The sequence below is a fragment of the Amblyomma americanum genome, chromosome 1, assembly GCF_052857255.1.
Source record: "Amblyomma americanum isolate KBUSLIRL-KWMA chromosome 1, ASM5285725v1, whole genome shotgun sequence".
Taxonomy (NCBI): Eukaryota; Metazoa; Arthropoda; class Arachnida; order Ixodida; family Ixodidae; genus Amblyomma; species Amblyomma americanum.
The window spans coordinates 178,690,951-178,712,455 of NC_135497.1; the positions used below are offsets into that span (position 1 = coordinate 178,690,951).

The 21,505-nt window shown below is 48.2% G+C and overlaps 1 protein-coding gene across 1 annotated transcript in view; it reads left to right on the forward strand.

The window, feature by feature from the left end:
• LPCAT (lysophosphatidylcholine acyltransferase) overlaps positions 1-21,505 on the forward strand; it is a 104,784-nt gene that overhangs the window by 32,022 nt on the left and 51,257 nt on the right. The gene's annotated exons all lie outside the window — the stretch shown is intronic.

Genomic DNA, 21,505 nt, shown 5'->3' on the forward strand with positions numbered 1-21,505 from the left:
CAATGCGCAACTTTTTATGCGTCGAAACTAAAAATTAATTTCTCTTTACTTTTGGGGAGTAATTGTAATTTAATTCAATAGTATTCAGAGCAGTAATTTCTAACGTAATTTAGTCACTTTTGCTTGATTTCTAGGAAAGTAATAAGTAATATAATTTAACTACTTTTCAAAAGGCCCGCAAGGGCACCTTGTGTAACGAGGTGTTGGTGCTTGGCGCCACCACGGACCCTTAGCCCCCATACCGAAGCTGTCATCCGTACCGTGGCGATAGGTTGAAAGGTGGAGGGAAGAAACCTTGAACGGTGGCGGTCGAGGAAGTGGTCAATCCTCGGCCGATGGGCTCCTCGTCTGTCTACCCGGGGGGGAGTCCCGGGACCTTCCTCTGTGTATAAGGGTGAATCAGAGGCGACAAAGTATTTGGAACCCTTAGCCAGTACATGCCGTATGGAAAAATTTTCAAAAAAATCTGATCGGCTCTCAAAAAGGAGTCGCACCGATGCGAAACAATTGATGCCACAGAAACCAGAAACGTTTCCGAAGTTTTTCATGGTTCACTCAAACACTGATGAACCGGTAGCCAACCTGTCTGCATTGTCATCGCCAACACCCTAAAAAGCTGTGTAGGCAAAAACTACAAAGCAAAAAAGCAGCGAACCGGAGATCTCCTTGTAGAAATACACAAAAGAACAGAGCGCGAAACTGATGTCTTTACAGAATCTTGGAGAAATGAGCGTACAGGTAACCCCGCACCGCACCCTGAACCACTCAAAGGGCGTCATATCTGAATATGAACTGCTACAGAGTACGGATGCGGAAATGGAAGAAGAACTAGCTGAACAAGGAGTAATAGCAGCCCGACGAATAACCATCCGGAGAAATAATGCTGAAATCAAGACAAAACACATCGTCCTAACTTTCAATAGTACAACTCTCCCTGATTCCATCCACGCCGCATACCTCCATTGTAAAGTCCGCCCATACATACCAAATCCGAGACGATGTTTCAAGTGCCAGTGCTTTGGACACAGCATGTTGGCTTGCCGGGGCAAACCCACGTGTGTCACATGCGCAGAAGACGCACATACAGAAGAAAGATGCGAACGCACTCCAAAATGCATCAACTGCAATGGCGCACATGGCGCGTACTCCAGGTCGTGCCCAGTTTGGAAAACAGAAAAACAAATCATAACTTTGAAGACCACAGAAAACCTGTCCTACTTTGAAGCAAAAAAACGTGTCTCTTTCCAACAGAAAGGGACATACTCCGAAGCGGTGACGCGGGGACCGCCGCCGCCTTCGGTTTCTGTCGGCACACAGGTCGATCCGAAGGACCTGGGGTCGACAACCAAGTCCCCACCACAGAAGTCAATGACACAGTCCACAGGGCTGAAAATTTCGCGGGAAGACCACGCGATCCTCGCCGGAGGCCCTCAGGCCCTACTTTCAGCAGTGGCATCCTCGGCGATAGACACCCAGAACAGCTATGCTGAACTGGACCTGTCGCCCCACCCCTATAAGAAGGCAACTACTGGCCCAAAAGACTCTGCCGCTAGAGCAGGGCCTGGTTCAGCGGTGCCAGCAAAAAAGACGAATGCGAAGGCCACGGGCCATCGCAACCAAGAAGCATCCTCCACGTCCACCGTGGAGGAGATGGATGTCAGCGAAAGTCCGCGGACATCTAAAATACACGCATCCGCGGAATCTCCGCAGAAATCCGGCGCCACGAAAGTGGCGATGGATACAACTCCTAGTTCGCCACCGCTGCAGCGGCGGCGAGACTCCCTAGAGAAAAAAGGGAAACCACGAATCACTGCTCCTGAAAATAAGTGACTTTCCCCAATCCCCAACTTATCACAATGGCATATCTAATACAATGGAACTGTAGAGGTCTACACAGAAACTACACAGACATAACCGATATGCTCAAAACAATGGCACCTACAGCTGTGTGCCTGCAAGAAACGAACCTTGGGCCACAGCACACAAACATCTTAAAAAAATGAACAAGCTAGCCGACTCTCAGGAGGCGTCGCTATCATTACGCAAAGCGATGTCCCTGCAAGAGAGGTATCATTAAAGACGAACTTAGAAGCGGTCGCAGTAAACATCATTAGCCATAAAACAATAACAATATGTTCTGTGTACATACCACCACACAACACAATTACTATGCATGACCTAGAAGAACTTCTGGGACAGTTGCCTGAGCCATATGTCATAATTGGGGATTTTAACGCACACTCCTCATTCTGGGGAAGTGAGCATACTGATTCCAGGGGTCAGCTCATCGAGGATTTTATTCTTTCAAATAGCATATGTTTAATGAACACTGGAAAAGCAACGTACTGCTGCCCCAGCTCTGGAAAAATGACCTGCCTAGATTTAGCGTTTGCATCACCATCGGTTTTTAATGATTTTATTTGGGATGTTTTAGACGACCCTCGGGGAAGTGATCACTTACCTACAGTTTTAAAGCTAACATCAGCTACATCCATCATCCCTACGAAGCCACGGCGATGGAAAATTCACCTCGCCGATTGGGCACTTTTCAGAACGAAGGCCACACTAGAAAAAGAATATGCCGAAACCCTTACTATAGAAGAACTAAATGAAAAATTTGTCACATGCTTAATATCTGCAGCAATAGAAGCCATCCCACAAACGTCTGAAATTGCACGAAAAACACACAAAGTTTGGTGGTCAAACGAATGCTCATCGGCTAAAAAGCAGCAAAACAAGGCTTGGGGCAACCTTCGCAGATATCCCACTGCAGGAAACTTGCTCATCTTCAAAAGGGCTAGAGCCAAAGCACGATACATCAGACGCAACACAGAAAGGGCATCATGGAAACAGTACATATCCTCCATAAACAGCTCAATAACATCCAAGAAAATGTGGGAGCAGGTGCGGAAATTCACTGGAAATTTTACTCCATTCACATTTCCAATGCTAACAACACCCGGTACTCAAACAACATTAGAAGAACAGGCCAACATATTGGGTGAGCATTTTTCCACAATTTCAAGCTCATCCAACTATACACAAACATTTCAAAAGCACAAAACAATAGTAGAAAAACAAAAACTTCCCTTTGGAACATGCATACACGAAGACTACAATCAGGTTATTACAATGCAGGAACTAAACACAGTACTAACAACCGGTAAAATGACAGCACCAGGCCCAGACAATATACATTATGCCATGCTTGCTCACCTCTCTGAGACTGCCATAGAGGCTCTCCTAAAATTTTTCAATAAAATATGGATGAGTGGAGAAATCCCCCAAGCATGGAAAGAAGCAATCATAGTACCCTTCCTAAAACCTGGCAAGCCACCAACTACTCCCACCAGTTACAGGCCAATAGCACTCACTAGCTGTATAGCAAAATCATTCGAAAGCATTCTAAACATCAGACTAACCTTCATACTTCAGTCCCGGCAACTTTTAGATATACACCAGTGCGGTTTTAAAAAGACATGTTCCACAACCGATCACATCGTTCGCTTTGAGAACACAGTTCGGGAAGCGTTCATCCACAACCAGCACTGTATCGGGGTCTTCTTCGACATGGAGAAGGCTTACGATACCACGTGGAGGTTCGGTATCCTCCGTGACCTAGCGGACCTAGGTATCCGCGGCAGGATGCTGAGCTGTTTGAATGACTTCCTAACCAACCGCACGTTCCGAGTCCGCCTAGGTGCAACCTTCTCCAACACTTTTACACAAGAAACTGGCGTACCCCAGGGGTGCATCCTCAGCACGACCTTATTCATCATCAAAATGAACTCAATAGGAAAAGTAATCCCAAAATCCATAATGTACTCTGTTTACGTAGACGACCTCCAAATAGCATGCACGTCATCCAGCATACCCACCTGTGAGCGACAGATACAAATAACAATAAATAAACTGGCTACCTGGGCAGATAGAAACGGATTTAGATTTTCCCCTCAGAAAACAGTAGCGGTTCTGTTCTCTTTGAGACGAGGCCTACAGGCCAACCCCACAATATATCTAAACCAAACCCAATTACCTGTCAAACAAGAGCATAAATTTCTAGGGATAACTTTCGATAAAAAGCTCACTTTCTTGCCACATATAAACACCTTAAAGAAAAAAGCTTCCCAAGCCCTCAATGTGCTAAAACTACTGTCAAGAAAACGCTGGGGATCTGATAGGGCATGCCTATTACATATATATCGTTCTCTGGTTCGCTCTAAGTTAGACTATGGGTGAATAGTATATGGCTCAGCAAGACCGTCCTACATAAAACGACTAGATCCTATCTACAATCTTGGTTTAAGGTTGTCTTCTGGTGCTTACAGAACTTCACCAATAGCAAGTCTGTATGTGGAAACGAATGAACCTTCCTTAGAAGATCGAAGAACTGCACTAACTTGTACATACATCCTCAAAATCCTTTCTCACCCCAAACATCTCTGTTACTCAATCGTCACGAAATGCCCATCCAGAATATTCTTCAACAACAAGCCTCACGCAATTAAGCCGTTGCTCTTGCGCTTCGAAGAAAAATGCCAAGCACTAAACATACTAAATGAAATTAAAAATATTGCCCCAAGATGCGAAGCGCTACCACCGTGGTACACTCTTCCCACAGTGTGTGACGTCACACTAACACGCCTCAGGAAAACTTGTACACCACACGACCAGATAATACAAGAATATCTAGCACTACAAGAAAAATACAGAAATTACACTCCATTTTATACTGACGGGTCAAAAACTCATGCTCATGTAGGAAGCGCAGTAATACAAGGAAAAAATGAAAATGCAGTACGACTTCCCTCATGTGCTACAGTTTTCACCGCGGAGTGTTATGCTATTAGTGTTGCGGTGCAGAAAATAACAAATGAAAACATCAAAAACAGCATCATCTATACAGATTCACTGAGCGTCCTTACAGCATTAAACTCTAAAAATGCCACGGAGCCACTGATTGGAAGCATCATACATAATATAGTAAAGGTCACAACACAAAAACATGTTATAAAATTGTGCTGGGTTCCCAGTCACGTTGGCATTCAGGACAATGAGAGAGCCGACATGTGTGCTGCACAAACCAGAACAATGGAAATAAAACATGTGAATTTGCCTCCTAGGGATTACATGAAGTTAGTGCATAGCAGACTAAGAGACAAGTGGCAAGCTTCTTGGGAAAATGAAGGACACAACAAGCTGCATACCATAAAGCCCATTATAAAAGAATGGAAATCATGCCACCATAAAGAGCGTTTTATCGAAGTAATTTTATGTCGTTTACGCATAGGTCACACACACATCACCCATAACTTCTTATTAACAAAAAAAGACAAACCTGTGTGTGAAATGTGTGGTGAAGAGCTCACAGTAAATCACATTTTAATTTCTTGTTCGCATCTCGAAGAACTTAGACAAAAAGTTTTTACGGTATTTTACAATGAACACATTCCATTTCATCCCGCATTGCTTTTAGGCGAGCAAACACTCGTCGAATTTTCACTTGTTTGTAAGTTTCTAAAGAAAGCCAGTGTTTTAAATCTATTATAATGTAACCTCTGTACACTTGACATAGCATCATCTAACCTTGTGTTTGGCGCATGATAGCCATAGTTGCTTATGCGCCATAAAACCCCATACAACAACAACAACTTTTCAAAAGTAATTTTGCCATGTATGCATGGCAGTAGCGAAGGTTCGATCTCTATCTGTGCGGTCTACTGTTCGACCACTCGGCTGTGGCGCATTGGCTTACAGCCCTGCAGTGTGAGATTCGGTAACCGCCGTGTCATGAAAATATCAATTTTGGACAATTTTTCTGTTCATTTCGATAAGCGTGGCGTTGAATAAGGGGTAGCGCAGTCCCTGCTCTATTTCAAGCCGCTGGTAAAAGCGATTATAGCTGTACACTATGCAAAAATCGTGTTTTTGTCATCCAAAAAGGCACTAATTAAATATCTTCGTTTCTATAGGCACCCATTGTTTAAACTTTACATTATTCTGGAACAAATGTTCGGCGAGACATCGAGACGCCGCTGCTATTGACGTGTGCAGGAGATCCCAGTCCTTTATCTACACGATTCGTTATACGAAAATAAACTAACAAAACAAAAACTCGACTTTTTCCATTGCAGCCGCATATGCCGGAAGTCTTAGGTGCGCTAGATAGCAACTGTCCCAAATTCCTGATTACATGTATAACGTTGAGCTTATTTTAAAGCGCTGACAAAAAGAATGGGACTGGCCTCCGAAAAGCTGGTCGCATCTCAGTACCACGTGCGTAAGAGTGCGCACCGCTTTATGCATCGGTCTACGAAGTGGCTCATCAGCCCCTTGCTTCCTGCTAGCCACCGCAGCGACATGCGGAGTGGGCGGCGTTTCGCTGTCGGTGCACCTGCTGATCCGAAAGCGCTCGGCTCCTGACCGCACTGCACAGCGCTGCACTGACCAGTGTGTGCACGGTCGCGCAGATATTTTCGTTGCGCGCCTATAGCTGGCCCCGCGTAGTCTTTGCGCTGGACTGCACGAGTTTCCCCCCCCCCCCTCACCACTCCGACAGCCGTAGATAGGAGCGCCGGCACTGCACAGCCAGGGTCAGAATCCCTGCACATGCAGGAACGGAAGACATGCGACCAGGGCTGCACTGAAGGGGCGAAATCTGTGGTAGAGCAAAACGCTTTGGTGTAGTTGGGAGAATGCAGCACTGCAGTGCGTGTCTATGCGTCAAGCTGCAGGCTAACGCGACAGAAAATAATGGGTGGAAAAGCGCTTTCGGAATAGAGCGAGCTACGACCAGTGAGTGTATTTTTTGTTTTTAAACCCCCTAGGTTTTCACGCGCAACGTGAACAGCATTAAAGTGACGGCTTTTGCCCCCTGTCTCTCGCTTTGTGGTGCCAGTTGGGGGGAGGCCAATTTTCCCCTCTGTTCTGGCCCATCCACGTGGAGCGTTTCTTAGCACAGAAACCCATCGTGACGCGTCGCCGTGCCGCTGGTGAGGTCGGAGGTCGACCAACCTTGCGGAACGTGCACTGACCGGCGACTACACCTGTCCGTGAAACGTGGTGGCGCCTTTTGAAGGCCCAGTCGCACTGCCGTCTTTTATTCCGGTAGACTTGATGCACCCACGAGGCGGCTGGCGGTCGCCCCTGCGCTGTGAGCAGCTAGCGACGACTCAATTACGTAAACGCGACGCCTTCTTGCCCAGGCCGCGTGGTTCGCCTTCGGTGCGGCCGATCCCGAGGCCAGTGGCACGGCGAGTACTGCAACAAACATGCTTATCGCGCCAGATACGCCCTTCAGGCTTGGTTGGGCGTTGGGCTTCGGGGTCACAGCTCGCGTCGGATACAGTTATGCGACGCCAGCTTCGCTTCACGCATTGTTTTTTTTTTTTTTTACTGTTGTGTCTATGCGGAAGTGTGACTGGTCGCTTTCCGCGGGTAAACAGTAATCCCGCACGGAACGGAGGTATGGAAAGGTTGACGCAGGTCGTGCGCAGCGCCGTTCTCTTGGCCTATAATACGCTTCCTGAGAGACTGTTTTTTTTCTTTCGTTCTGGCAAGCGCTGCTGCAACAGGTATTCTCGGTAAGTTGTGCGCGATGGTCGAATATCGGAAACAGGTCTCGGGGTCACCGACTGTGAGCTCGAAAGCGTGCTGACCTTGATTGTGCAACTGCAGTAGTGCCACACCTGAAGGTCTGGAGTCCAAAAGATGTCACCGTGCTGATTAAGCGGGAGTTTTCGATGTTTATCGACATGGCGACTGGGTTGTGCGCGGGGCCGGCGGCCTCGCGGTTTTAAGGCTGCGCAGATTGGAATCAGCCCGGTTGTGAGAAACCGGTCCGCGTGTGTCGGTGGGGCAAAGACATTGCCTCGCGTGCTTTGGTATCGTGCACTTTCGCCGAGCCGCCTCACTTCGGAATGCCGTGCCTTTATACTGTCACTTGGTGCTACTAGAGCATGCTTCACTGAACTGCGCGGAATGATTGCCAGCCACGGGCAGAGCACCCAGCGAAAGCAAGGGCATTACGAGGACGCAGAAAGGGTATTAGCACAAGCGGAATCTCATTTACCATTCAGAATTTGTAAATGTAGCTCTTCTCTTCGTTAAAACCGACTGCCGCGACAATTTCGGTATAGGCCACCACTTGGTGGTACGGGAAAAAGCGAACTGTCGAGACCCCCTCGCAGTTCTCCCATTCATTCGCGGCTGGAATGTACTGCGGGTGGTAGTGTATCGGATTTGGGATCCAATCATGTTCCAATTACATTCCAGCCAATGTCCGCTTTCCTAGCCTTCAAACAGCAGCAATTTCTTCAAAGGAAAAAAAAAGTTTTTTCGTTCAAAGCTTGAGCGGGAACTCTAATGCGCCCCGAATATCATCCGTCCGTGTCTTGCATTGTGCGCAGTTTGGAGCGCGTAAAGCAGGAAATTTTCTTCAACACACGTTGGACACTAGCCCTTGCTTTTCGACTTTTGGAGCCTGCGCCTGGTGCATACTATTCCGCCACAACACTGACATGCTACTGCGCGAGTTCACATTCTCTGGGAATTCGATTTCGTGTTTGGCGTACATCGTTCGGTGCGTCACTCATCTGTTCGCTGAGCCTTTCAATGAGGCATAGTGCGGCGTTGCGTGAACACCAGTGATGTGTTGCGGCAGTATAGTTGGTGCGTGTGGAGATACCCTCACAGCGGTATCGACACCACATTTCTCACCGGCGATTCGCGAACGTGCCGTCCGGGAGTGTAACCAACGTCACTGCGTATTTTGTCGCGTGCACTCTCCGATATAGTAGGTGTATAGTTGCTAAAACCTCTACCATAGCATCGCGCACCAATTTATGTAGAGAAGGAGAATTTGCGCGAAACTTTTGTGACTTTTTTGAAGGAGCAACATTCACATCCCCGCGTATGCATTTGTTACAGCCGAGCATATATCATCCCCAGTATACATATGGTCTACCCTTTTTCTGGCATCGTGGAAATTTTGGGTTGTTCTCAGTATTCTTAGCGGCTTTCAAGTTTATAGCAGTGTAATGATCGACGTTCTCGACTGCGCATAGTCTCGGGAATTCTGTATACTGACCAGTCATCGTGCAGTCAGCTGGCTCGTCTTCATCCTACACCGCATTTCCGCACATCCAGTTCGCGTGGGGCAACATTTTCTGGCTTTTTTTTTTTGAGCATGCTCGAGTCATTACATTGAGATGCTGTGGAGCATCCCTGGCCGGCGATATTTTGGTATGACTAAGAATTAACCTGCGTTGCTCTTTATCACTTCCCCAGGTTGCTGAGCAGTGAATAGTGGTTATGATAGTAGCTTTGGCTGCAGACGCCAGTGGAAAATGGAAATGACAGTAGACGAGTTCGTTGCGAATGTGCTTAAACAACCGATGCGACTGACGGGGGGACGCAGGACGAGGCGTGAATGTCCGATTTCGTTCCTAGGAAGTGTTTTTGAACCTTGTCGCAACCGTTATCAGCTTGGCAATACCGCGGCTATCTATCTTCGCCGTCTTCAAAGTGCCCGGTGGTTCCGGCCCGGTGGGAGGGATGTGCTTGTGAAACTTCGACTCGAGCAAGGAGCTCTGCTGCCGTTATCGATTTTCAGCTCTTAAGCAGCTCGAAGACGCGACAAGGAACGTGTGTATCGTTAAAGCGTACTTCGTTTACTGCCCCCCCCCCCCCCCCCTTGACTACTTTAGAGTTGTGTTCGCGGTGCCGTGAGGTATACACGTGGCTACGGGAAGAATTCTGGGACGCTTGTGGAGAACCTGTTTCCCCCTTCCATTTCGACGCGGCCCATCTTCGCCATCTTGCGTCAGGACAGCACCGGCTGGGCGATGAGGGAAGTCTCCCTCATGGGGGAAGTGGAAACAGCGACGGGAGCGCCACCTGGTAGGTTACGCGGAATTTTGCGGGACCGGACAGGGTCTCTTCGGGATCCGGCCAGCGTCGCGAGCGGTTGCAGCCGCACGCTCTCGTCACCTTCCGCGGGAGGCGCACGGGGATCCGCCGTGCCTTGCCGCTGGACTTCTGGTTCCAGGCAGCGAAGCGAGCGCAGCAAACGCGCGCTCTCGGCACCTTCCCCGGCAAATGCTCGGGGATGGCTTTGCCCCAAATATGCGGCTCGCACGGGAAGACCCGGCCGCCATTGTCGGCGCATACAAATGTTCGCTGCCGATACTTCCGAAGTCGCGCCCCTGCCCCAACCGGTAAGTCGGAAGTCCTTCTTGCGTAGCCTTCCATTTCCGAGGAATGCCTCGTTGATGTTTTGTAGCTAGCTGGCCCGCTCTGTGTATTATTTGCAAATGTAATAAATAGCATATGAGTGTTAATGCTTTGTCGTCCTTGCTTTTGTCCCCCATATTTCCACCGGCTCGAATTCAAAGCCTGCCACCGTGGGTTTGGAAACTGTAAAACGGATCGCAAAAAGACTGCCAGGCATTTCGTCCTCAACGGAGGCGAAGATATGAACGCGACACCTGTAGCCCCCCTCCCGACCCACTCCCTCTTCGCGTCTTTCGTCCACCCGAAAAACACCCTCACTTACCAGAGTAGGTGAGCGCGGTTGTTTTCGGTTGCCGCATGCTTGGATGCTGTTTGGCCCCAGAGAAATTCCCTCTTGTGGCCATCGCCGTAAAAGAAAAATAAAAGAAGCGCACTCAGGAATAAAGTCTGGTTACGCTTGCGGCTAAAACTCGCTCGGGTCGAATCCCTTCCCGTCCTCCAGCGCTCGCCGCAGCCGGCGCGATGGAGTCCGGGCGCGGAAGTGCATCGGCGTTAGCTTCCGCTTTCTCGCGGTTTCCCCATACCGCAGGCTACGCGTCCGCCAAGAGGGAAAGTTGCGCCGCGGCATTGACCCTGCAGCGGTGTGTGTGCGTGTGCTCAGATGGGCCAAGCAGAGCGGGACGGTGGTCCGGCGCTTCCTTTGTGTGCGATATCGCGCCTCCTAATCTCGCTCGGCGTTGGGTCGCCTCTCTGGAGCGATGGAGAGCGGGAAACCCACCGTGCGTCTCCGGAGCCCACTGCCTTGCCTGCCGTGCGCCCTCGGGGGAGTGCGCGATGAGCAGATAGGGCGATGGCGAACTGCCGCTGCTCCCAGTAGCCCGCACATGCTGGAGATGCCTTGACCAGATTGTGACCGCGCAGCGGCAATTCATCGGAGATATTCGCGGCTACGCGGCCGCCAAGCGCAAGTTGCTAGCGTGGCTTCCCGGTTTTTTTTTTTGGTTTTTTTTTGGCGGGAAGATGGCGGCTTATTTCCTCTCTGTACTCCGCTGCTTTGCATTTGAAGCCTAGGTGCGCTGGTTGTCCGCGCCCGTTAGACACGTACGTGCGCACTGGTTTATTTCGGGACACCTGCAAGGGAATCCAAATTTGAAGGTAACCTATTCCTGACGCTCTGAGTGGAATCGTCTTTCAGAAACTCTTCTTGTCACGTTTCGTTGAATGCTTTTAATTCGCCGTGTAAATAGACACCGTGGCAGCCAGATTAGCTCACTATTGGGATAAGCGAGTGGCATGACTCCGCAAGTAACACAAAATGAGATAGAAGACGTCATCACGGCAACTATCCGAAACGAAATAGCCTGAAAGCATATGGAGAAAATAATTTTTCAGGCCTCATAGATCGGTCATATAGCTCGTCTAATGTCTGGGACAAAAGAAGCGGAATCAGCCTTCTGGGCGTCGTCAAAAACGGCTAGACCTCAAAATCTCTTCCAGACGTCAAAAAAACGACTGGAACTGAGGTACAGCGAAACCTTTCGTCTACGAATGCCTGTGGTTTATAGCAGACGTATGTGCGAATTTTGTTCGTTTTGTTCAGCGCGACAGGAGCACTGTGCTCCTGCATCAAGCTTACACTGCGCGCCGCATAGTGATCCTGCTAAACGCTGCACACTTTCTGTCGGCGTCAGCCGCTGCTGTTCGTCGTAAACGAACAGAAACAGTATAAAAACAATATTCTTTATTGCCTTCAATAAAATAGCACATCAAAACAAACGGCACAAGCAGCATCTGAGATGGATGCATTCAAGAGTGCAACAGAGGAGGAAACAGACTTAGGACACAAGCAGCTAAAGTCCTATTCGGAATCATTTGAGACATGCAATACCTTTATACTCCAGTCATGTTGCCCAATGTATGCCCGTGCCTGTAATGTCGCGAAACAAGCAGAACGCGACTTTTGCAGTCTGCGTTGCAGACCGATTATTTCATCATCCCCAGGTGGCTTCTGTATAAACCGCGAAGTTCTAGACGAATAAGCTGCAGCACGAAAGCAGAGCAGTCAAGTGAAAAGTGCGCAAGGAAATGTGTCGAAATAGTTTTGAATCAGATGCTGAATGCGCACCCTATTCGCGTGCCAACATGGCGGCTTCGGCTGTTAGAAAAAGTAGCTGACGCTGCCATTTCGGTTTCAGTCTGTAGCGCATATAAAAGCTGCGCGCCTTCTCCTCTGGTCCGCACGGTGAGGAGACTACACAGGCGCGGCGAACCAGTTATCCTAGCCAGAGCGAAAGTGGATTGATTTCGTATTTACTGACAAAAGAAGCCATGCCTGCGAACAAGAGGGGAGTATTGTTACTACGTTGGCTCATGGAGACTCGCAGTTCTTCCCTTCTTTGAAAGGAGCACCGCTCGGAACCTGGGTTTGGAGAAAGGGGATTGGGAAGGGAAGGGGCGCGCAAGGACACGGGAGCAGAGGAGGACGCGGAGCGGACCGCTCAGGGTGCCTCCATTTTATCCGGTCTATCTCTAAAACAAACGTTCTGAAAACTTGGCGTGCTACCTGGGTCCTCCTGTCTTAAACACAGATGGCTGCAGACCTCAGGTTGTGCGGTTCCTGCATTGCATTGTCGTGAAATTCTCGCTGTCCGCGCTGCAGCCGTACGAGGTGCGTCCGTGTCGGCTAATGTTTAAGAGCTTAGAAGGTAGTCGCATGCAGTGACTGCGCTCACTTCAGGCCAGCAGTCCCCTTTGAGCGTCGAATAGCTCGGTCTAGCTGTCCCGCTGCATGCTTTTTGGCTTCGCTTCGACGTTGCTTCCATCCCCTTACCCGTACAGTGCTCACCTTACCTGGCTGCCTGAGGCTATTTTTTGATGCGAGAGCACTATTCCAGACATACCAACGCCGAGCAAGAATCTTCTCTTGTCTTTGTCGCGAGACGTTGCTCGGGAGGAGCAACATGGGTCGCACAATTCCTACGGGTGGCTGTGACAAGAACAGCCACCTGCCAGTGCAGTGATGCATCCCTTAGCCACTGCGCCAATGCGCTGCCACTGGTATGAGGGCTCGCCGCCACTGACGAATGTTAAGTAGAGAATGACCAGTTCTGCATGTATGGTCATTAACCCACTAAAACCCTTAAGGCGGAGCTTACGCGTGTCCTGCTTTCGCACGGCTACTCGGTTTAACCACGTCAAAGCCCTACCACTTTATTTTTCTTTATGAAACCAACCCTTCAGTGGAGGTTGTGCATTCGAAATCGCATGGCGAGGAGCCTGTCAGGAAAAGGAACTTCGCAGAGGGTTTTCATGACTTACGCACACGTTTTGAGTGGTGCATTTTTCCAAACTGGGATTGCGTTGAGGCACTGAGATTTTGTCTTTTCAGGTTTTCCCTCCAATTTTCAATCTTGCACCGTTTTACCGCACTATATTGTTCTTACGTAAGTCATGAAATGCAGGCGTGAAAAAGAAGCACGTAGTATACTTAGTGCGCAGTTCTGATCATATACTGGCTCACATACCACGACAAGAAAACAACATGTGACGTATTTTAAGTTCGTTGCCATCAGCGAAGAAGGAACTATATATATATATATATATATATATATATATATATATATATATATATATATATATATTTCCGCCGCCCTCGACGCTGTGTCGTGTAACCCGCGCTGCTCTCCGAAACAACCTCGCTATAATTGGTTGTCCTTCCCAAACACGGCATCTTCTGTACTGCCTATCAAATTTGGAGTTCTGTTCGGATCTTTATGCAACGCGGGCACCAGTTTTAATTCAAGAATGTATTTAGCGTCTACATTCCCGGTTTTCGGTGTCGGCCACAATTGACCTGCAATAAAGAGCAGTCATGGGTTTATAAACGCACAATGAATTTAATGCACCGTAAGTAGGTTCCAAACCCACCTCCATACTATGGAGGTGGGTTTGCAATGAAGAGGAGGAGCAATATAGTACACTAGACGAAGCAGAAGATAGCCTCTGTACGACACAGGAGCTGTATCGTAAGAAAAACAGGAGTGGCTTATTAGAAAAGACTCATCGCCTGAAACGAACTCAGTTCGCAAACCGCAACTAAATGTCCACGTCTTGCGTCCCATGCTTCCACATTCCCGCACGTAAGCAGGCTTAAGTGTATCTGCCGAAATTTTTTTTAATTACTCCTTCTACTTGGGCTATAAAGAGTTCTGGCTCGCGATGCGGGGCGAAAGAACGGGACTAAAAAAATTTAGAAAAGGTATGTACCTTCTCAAGAGTTTTATTCTGGATTTTACGGTAATCGAATCGGACCGCTTCTCCGAAACCGACTCTTTATCTTGACGACGCCCGTCTGGGACGAAGCAACACCCTCTAAATACTTTCTTCAGGCCTCTCCAGGCCCTCCTTTCCACACGCGCTACGTCACGCCAAGTGTCCGGTCAGGCTGCTCACCAAGCGCGGCTCCGCTCCGCTCGGTTGTCTCCCTCGATGTGCTCGCGCTTGCCCGGGCAAGCACAGACACGAACGCAGTCTTGCAGTGAGCGTCTAGCTGCTGCTTGAGTCTTTCAGCCTGGCGTTGGGTGCATTTCCGTTCGCTCCTCGCACGGCTGTGTCTGTTTCGTGTGGCCGTTTCTTGTGTGGCGTGCGTACCTGTGCTAGCGCACGAATGGGAAACTGATTGCCTGCCGTGTAGCGAGTGCAACTTCGTGAAACATGGGCCGGTGCTGTGTTCCCGGGTGCCGCGGGAACTACCAGAATGGTCCCAAAGTACGTGTTTATTGCTTCCCAAGAGACGAAGTACGAAGAAAAGCCTGGTTGCGAGCCATTCCACGGAAGGATTTCACACCTACAGAGCATTCGAGGGTAAGACTCTGAAATATTGCTTAATAGGCGCTGGTAATTATCTTAGTTGTGAGCTGTCGCTCCCGGAAAGGCATGCTGTCTTTGTAGGCAATGATATCACTTCTTACACTTATGTATGAATTGTCCAGGAAGCATTTAGTTCTGTGGATGTGCATAAGGCTTGTGTAAAAGCTGTGTAAATATGTAAAAGCTGTTCACTATTCAGACTCTTTTTACTTAGTGTTTTAGGCAATGGAGAGTCATGGCGAATGGCCTTGCTTCATTTTCTCGTGCAGGTGTGTGAACTGCACTTCCACGCAGGCGACTTCATTACGACGTTGTCACACCAAGATGAACTGACAGGGAAAATAATAGAGGTGAAGCGTGACAGGCTACAGTTGAAGATTGATGCTGCGCCTTCTGTTTTTCCAAACTGCCCAAAATACTTGTCCTCAACGCCTGGACGGAGTGAATCGCCAGAGACGAAAAAAGCAAGAAGGGAAAACGCTGCTTTGCAGGAGGCTATGAGGAAGTCACTTCAGTCTAATGAGCTTGAACAGAAAAGAAACAAAGTTTCATCTTACGAGGAGTTCAAATCTAAGTTGCCTGGAATCTGCAACACGAAATTCTGGACCGTTTCTGTCGATGAGCAGTGCGTTAGGTTCCTTCTCATCGAGAATGATCCTTCACCTAATGTGAAATGCGCCTTGGTAGTTCTCCCTGATCTGTCACTTTCTGTTTTCTTGAATGGAGTGAAGCTTCTGTCGCTTCCTTCAGGCAGGATTCTGCCAGCTCAAGTATGCGACACCTCCAGCCTGTCCTTGCTGCTAGAAGAACTCGAGATAGGCTTGCATAATATACCTGAGGTGACGAAAGAGTCGAAACATACTAAAGTATTGCAGTTTGTCGGTTCACTGCTTGCAGACCTCATTGAGGAGAGTGATACGACGAAAGAACAGTCTTCTTTGCTGAAATTTCTGGTTGAGCAGATAGAGCTTCTCCTCGCGAAACAGCATGTGTATAGCGCAGAGCTGCTGGTATTCGCCAGTATTTTGAATTCAATTTCTCCTCACGCATATCACTTCACAAGAGCTGCATCAAGAATCATTCTGCCCCATCCTTCCACACTGCGCCGTGTTTGCTCAAATTACAAAGCTGACCCTCTTGTGGAGCAAAATCAACCGCACTGTCTCTCCTACATCCGAGAACGAGTCAAATCAATGAAAGACCACGAGAAGACAGTGACCCTGATGATCGATGAGATCCACATAAAACCATACTTCGACTACAAAGGGGGCACAATAGTAGGATCGTCGGTTCATTCAACGGAACCAGCAACAACAGCCCATGTGTTCATGGTACAATCACTCCTTTCTGCAAACAAGGACGTCATTCACATATTACCTGTGAGCAAACTGAGCGCAGAAATTTTGCACGAGCATGCTAAGAACATAATCATTAATGTTGAGAAAATGGGGCTCAAAATTATCGCTGTGATAACGGACAACAATGCTCTGAACCGCAAGATGATGTCGTTATTTGCTACAAGTCCTCAGGTGAGCATTGTCTATCCCCATCCAGCCGATAACGCTCGCCCTCTTTTCTACGTGGTCGATCCTGTGCATCTCTTGAAGTGCATTAGGAACAATTGGATTAACCAGAAAAACCCTGGAACATGCCTCTATTTCCCTGAAATGGACTTGAGTGGAGCAATGCCCGAAGGGCCTCCTCGTATGAAAGCTGCTTCTTTCGCAGCTGTGCGGCAGCTTTATTCTTCAGAGAAGACGTCGCTTGTGAAGGCTGCTTACAGACTGAACGCAAAAGCCGTGAATCCAACCTCAATGGAGCGGCAAAATGTAAAGCTCGCTCTCGACGTCATTAATCAGTTTGTTTCAAATGCCCTCAGGACACATGGTTCCGCGTTCAAGATTCCTCAAGCTGAGTCGACTGCTCTTTTCATTGACGTTATCCTCACATGGTGGCAAATAGTCAATGTTAAGACCCCTTGCAAAGGCCAGAGGCTAAGGGACAGCATGCAAGACCCTGTAAGGTCTGTTGATGACACACAGTTAGCTTTCCTGAGCGGCGTTGTGGACTGGTTGGACGCTTGGGCAAGAATAAACATCACCAGTGGCTCGCTGACGAAAGAGACTCACAGTGCTTTGCGACTGACATGCTATTCTCTGGTAGAACTCTCGCGCTACTGCTTAGAAGAACTTCACTTCAAGTACGTACTGCTGGGCAAATTTCAGACGGATGCGCTAGAAGACCGGTTCGGCCGTTACCGCCAGCTGGCAGGATCACAGTACCACATTTCCGTGCGTCAGCTCTACGAATGTGAGAAGAAGCTTCGTCTTCAAAAACTTTTGACATTTCCACGCGAGGAAACAGAGTTTGAAGACGTAAGTGAGGATCTTGTCCCATGCAACTTTTCTGTGGCTGTCAGCGACGACGATATTACACACGCCCACTCTGACATGGATGCTATTGTCTACATTGCAGGATACGCTGCTCATGCTGCTTTAAAGAAGCTTTCATGTTCTGCTTGCTTCAGCACATTGGTGATTGAAAATCGAGAGATCGAAGCGGAAAATACTGCCATGATAGCTAACCTGTCGAGAGGAGGGCTGAAGTTTCCCCAGCCATGCACAGTTCACATGGTACTGATGACTAAACTAGTTGCAGAGAAGTTGTCTTTTGGAGCAACCGCGGAAGATTTTCTCTCCTGTAGAAATCAACGTGGTGTCGTGATTTCACAGACGATTTCCCTCCTGGACGAACACGACATTGAGACATGTGAAAATGGCCACACTGCACAAACTCTCCTGCGCTTGGTAGTACGCGTTGCAACCAACGTTGTTCTAAACAACTTTTGCAAACTAAGAAATGATGCCATACAAGACAATGCGCAGCAGAAGGCCGCAGCCCGGAAAGCAGCAACGCTTAAGAAGAAGTAAGTTTTATTCCCAAGCAATAAAAATGCTTTGCGCACACTTCATTGCTGGTGTCTCGTCGTTTTTTATTGTAAGGGTCAGATTAGCTGTACAAATACTCAACAGCGCAACATTATTGTGAGTGTCATTATTGCTGTGTGTGAAAGCTTTAAGCAAAACACAATACAGAATAAAACTAACACAATGCGCAGTAGACGGTGTTTTTTTTTTCAATGTTCACGAACTTCTACTTTAACAACTAGATATACGCATGTGCGGTCTGTGCGGATGGATTTTACCGCACGGCAGACATCATGTACGTGATAGAACCTAATAATTAGATGATTAATTGAAATTAACTAATCAATTTTTTATTATAATGACCAATAATGCGAAATTGGCGGCCGTATGCTAAATTGTTTATTATAAAAAACTGTATTAGCAGCTCGAACTTTCTTGACAATAAGGTGTTCTGCAATAAAAAAAATATATAAAGCAGATAAAATGATAGCCTAAGGCGCGCACAAACTAGCGAATTTCTTTTCTGCAGCAACGACAAAAATGAAAATGAAGGAATCACTTATAAGGCAGCTACGTACGGCAGTACCCGAATAGTGCAGACGGGCGCGGCGCGCTGAAATCGCGGAGCGCGGGGCCTGCACGGTCCCTTGGCGTGACGTCACGCGGCCGGTGGAGAGGCCTTAGCATTGAGAGGGTGTTGGACGAAGCTGGTCAAGTGTTCGCACAAAGGTGGAGAGAAAATCTATGTGCCAGAGAAGCTCTAAGTGCCCTGCATTTATAGGGCATCCGGGAGCTGCTGCTGTTAAGTCAAACTTTAGGATGAGCACTGAAGTACATAAGAGAAGCCGTACTGAGCACTTGTAAGGCCGTATATTGTCCGCATTGCCCGCGTAGTCTTCTGGCCGGAGTGAGCAATCGTCCGAGCGATTTTAGTGTGCTTAATTTTTTTGCTTTCTTGAAAGGACTATCAGCAGCAAATGAAACGCGAACAAGAAAACAAGTGCCAGCACAAAAGTTACTGGTTGATATATTATATTTTCTTATATATGTTATATTTGATTAATCATTGACAATTTTAGTCATTTTTTCCGAGATTTTTCTCCTGCCAGCCATCTTCCGGCCTCTCCCTTACAATTGGAGAGCGGGATTTTCCTCTTTCCACGTTGCCACTTGCCAACCATGGCAGGTGCCAGGTGGCTTTTGCGAGTACCGGCCGTGGCAGGTGGCAAGTGTACAGAACACTGCTAATGCATTAAAAACGCAAGCATATTAGCTCCTAGAGAGGAAGTACAAGCGAGGTCAATCAACGCTACTAAAGGACAGTCTTCGCGCCTTCAATGAACCTGCGCTAGTATTGAGCTTCCTCCGGCTGAGATCTCGCTTTGCTGTTCGTGTTTGAACTGCATTGAACGCGTTTCGTTCATTGTTCATTGCTGATGGTACCTGCTGTTCAGGCGAAGTATCTCGCTGTTTGGTAAATCGCTTCGACGTTTCCGAGAGTCGCAAAGCTTCTGGTTGCGCAGAAAGCCTCGCGTCCAGCGTTCACCTTCTGCCGCCATACATACATGAGGAAACGAGCGGCAAGGACGGCCGAGTTGCGATGACGTAGCCCGTCGGGCCGCTTATCGCGTTCATCTGGGGCGAGCCCGCAGCAGGTCAGCGGCTCAACTGTATACGCCGGCCTGAAATGCGTGCTGAGGCTAAACGAAGCCGCAGTGCCGCCGACGCGATAGCTGGTGCTGACTCGGCCGTCGATAAAACCCGACGTGATGCCCTAGGGGCGGCGGAGCGTTGCATTCATTACGCGTGGCCCGGGTCGACGGAGTTGGTGGAAGATTGCACTCTCTCCTATTCGGGTCGATCTTGCGGTGCCGTGGACGAATGCGGTTCCCCGTCCACGTGACTTGACACTTAAGCAGTTTTCAGTCGAACTCAAAACCGCCCTGTTCCGAGATTTCGGTTAATGCTCAAATCACCGTGTGGTCGAAACTAATGCTGAGCCTTCTACTGCAGCGCGCCTTATGGGGAACCTGCGCTGCCAAGGTGGCACTGCAATTGTTCCATTCGGTGACTCAATACAGCTTTTGTCAGCCGCTTCGGCCGCTGCAAACGCGAGAACACATTCTGCGCGATTAGATACCCGCGTTTGGCTGACAGCATTCATTGCCTAGCTTCTCTCGGCGTAGCCCAGATAGCTGACGCACGGCACGTGCGCCTTCGACAGAGCGCGGAGGCTCACGCCAATAAGCGCCTGAAGGTGGCGCGGAAAAGTACTATGAGTACTACCCAAAACTGCCTGCTCTTCTCGCTAGGCAGTGTGTTATGGCGCTGCAATCGGATCCGCAAACTTCAGCGCAAGTTCCCCATAGGCTTATGGCTCAGATGTAGCTTCGCCACTCGAAAGTGCTAATAATTTTCGTGCATTTTCTGGTTGTAGCGTCCCCACGTAGTCTTGGTTTGCAGCGCTTTCAGCAGTATTTCTCAGACGCAAAGTAAATGCATGTAGAGGACAGTAAACATTCAATGCTGGATTTTGTTTTGGAAAAGATTGATAGATGGTCCCGTCCAATGCGGATGGCACCAGCATGAGTGGGAGCAGGTGGTAAGGTGGATAGCGTTAGAGAGTTTTAGCATAGCACAGACGACCTAGGGGGGTGTATACCGAATCTTCCGGGTGTCTTTTGCGCACGAGGACGCGCACCTGCCACTGGGCATGCGCAACAGGCACCCGGCTGGTCCGGTATGCGTGTACGCTGTAGTATGTAAATATATTTGTTTGTGAGTTATTTGAGTTTGTGAGCTGCAGAGGAGAGCGAAACCTTTTCGCTCTCCTCTGCAGCTCACACACTTAAAACGTCAATCTGACGCGATACCACTGCAGTCGTGAAGAAGGCCACACCGCGGTCGAAACGTCGAAACGTTGGCAATAAATGTGTCTTTGTAAGTGCCTACTTCTCTTAACACACACCGACGCAAGGGAATCTTAGTTTCGCAAGAATCGCAGTAGATTTTTTTGTTGAAAAAAAAAATACCTATCACGCGAGCAGGAAAACGTCGCTCTCGCGATTTCGCAATATCGCTAGTTTGAATCCCCGCAGAGAGTAAAAAGAAACAAAAATGTGTTATGGGACCTGATTATTTTTTCAGTACTTGTATGCTTAGTTGGAAGCAATGCAAAAATATTTTTTGCTGCTATATACTTGGTAGCAAAAAAAATCGAAAGCATTGTTGAAAAGGGAAGACACTCCAATAAGGGCAGTTTTTATTTTTTTCTCGGTATTCGTTCTTTTTTCTATCGGCAGACAAAATTCGTACTTCTAGAACAGGCAGATGATTTTTAGGTAGGCATTGGAATCATCTATAATTCGAAAATGGCGAACTTTGACAGATATGAAAAAAAAATCCTCAAAAAACCTTTAGCGTCTGGTAATTCCAGATCAAGGAAAACAGCGGCTATATGTAACGCTTGTTTTTAT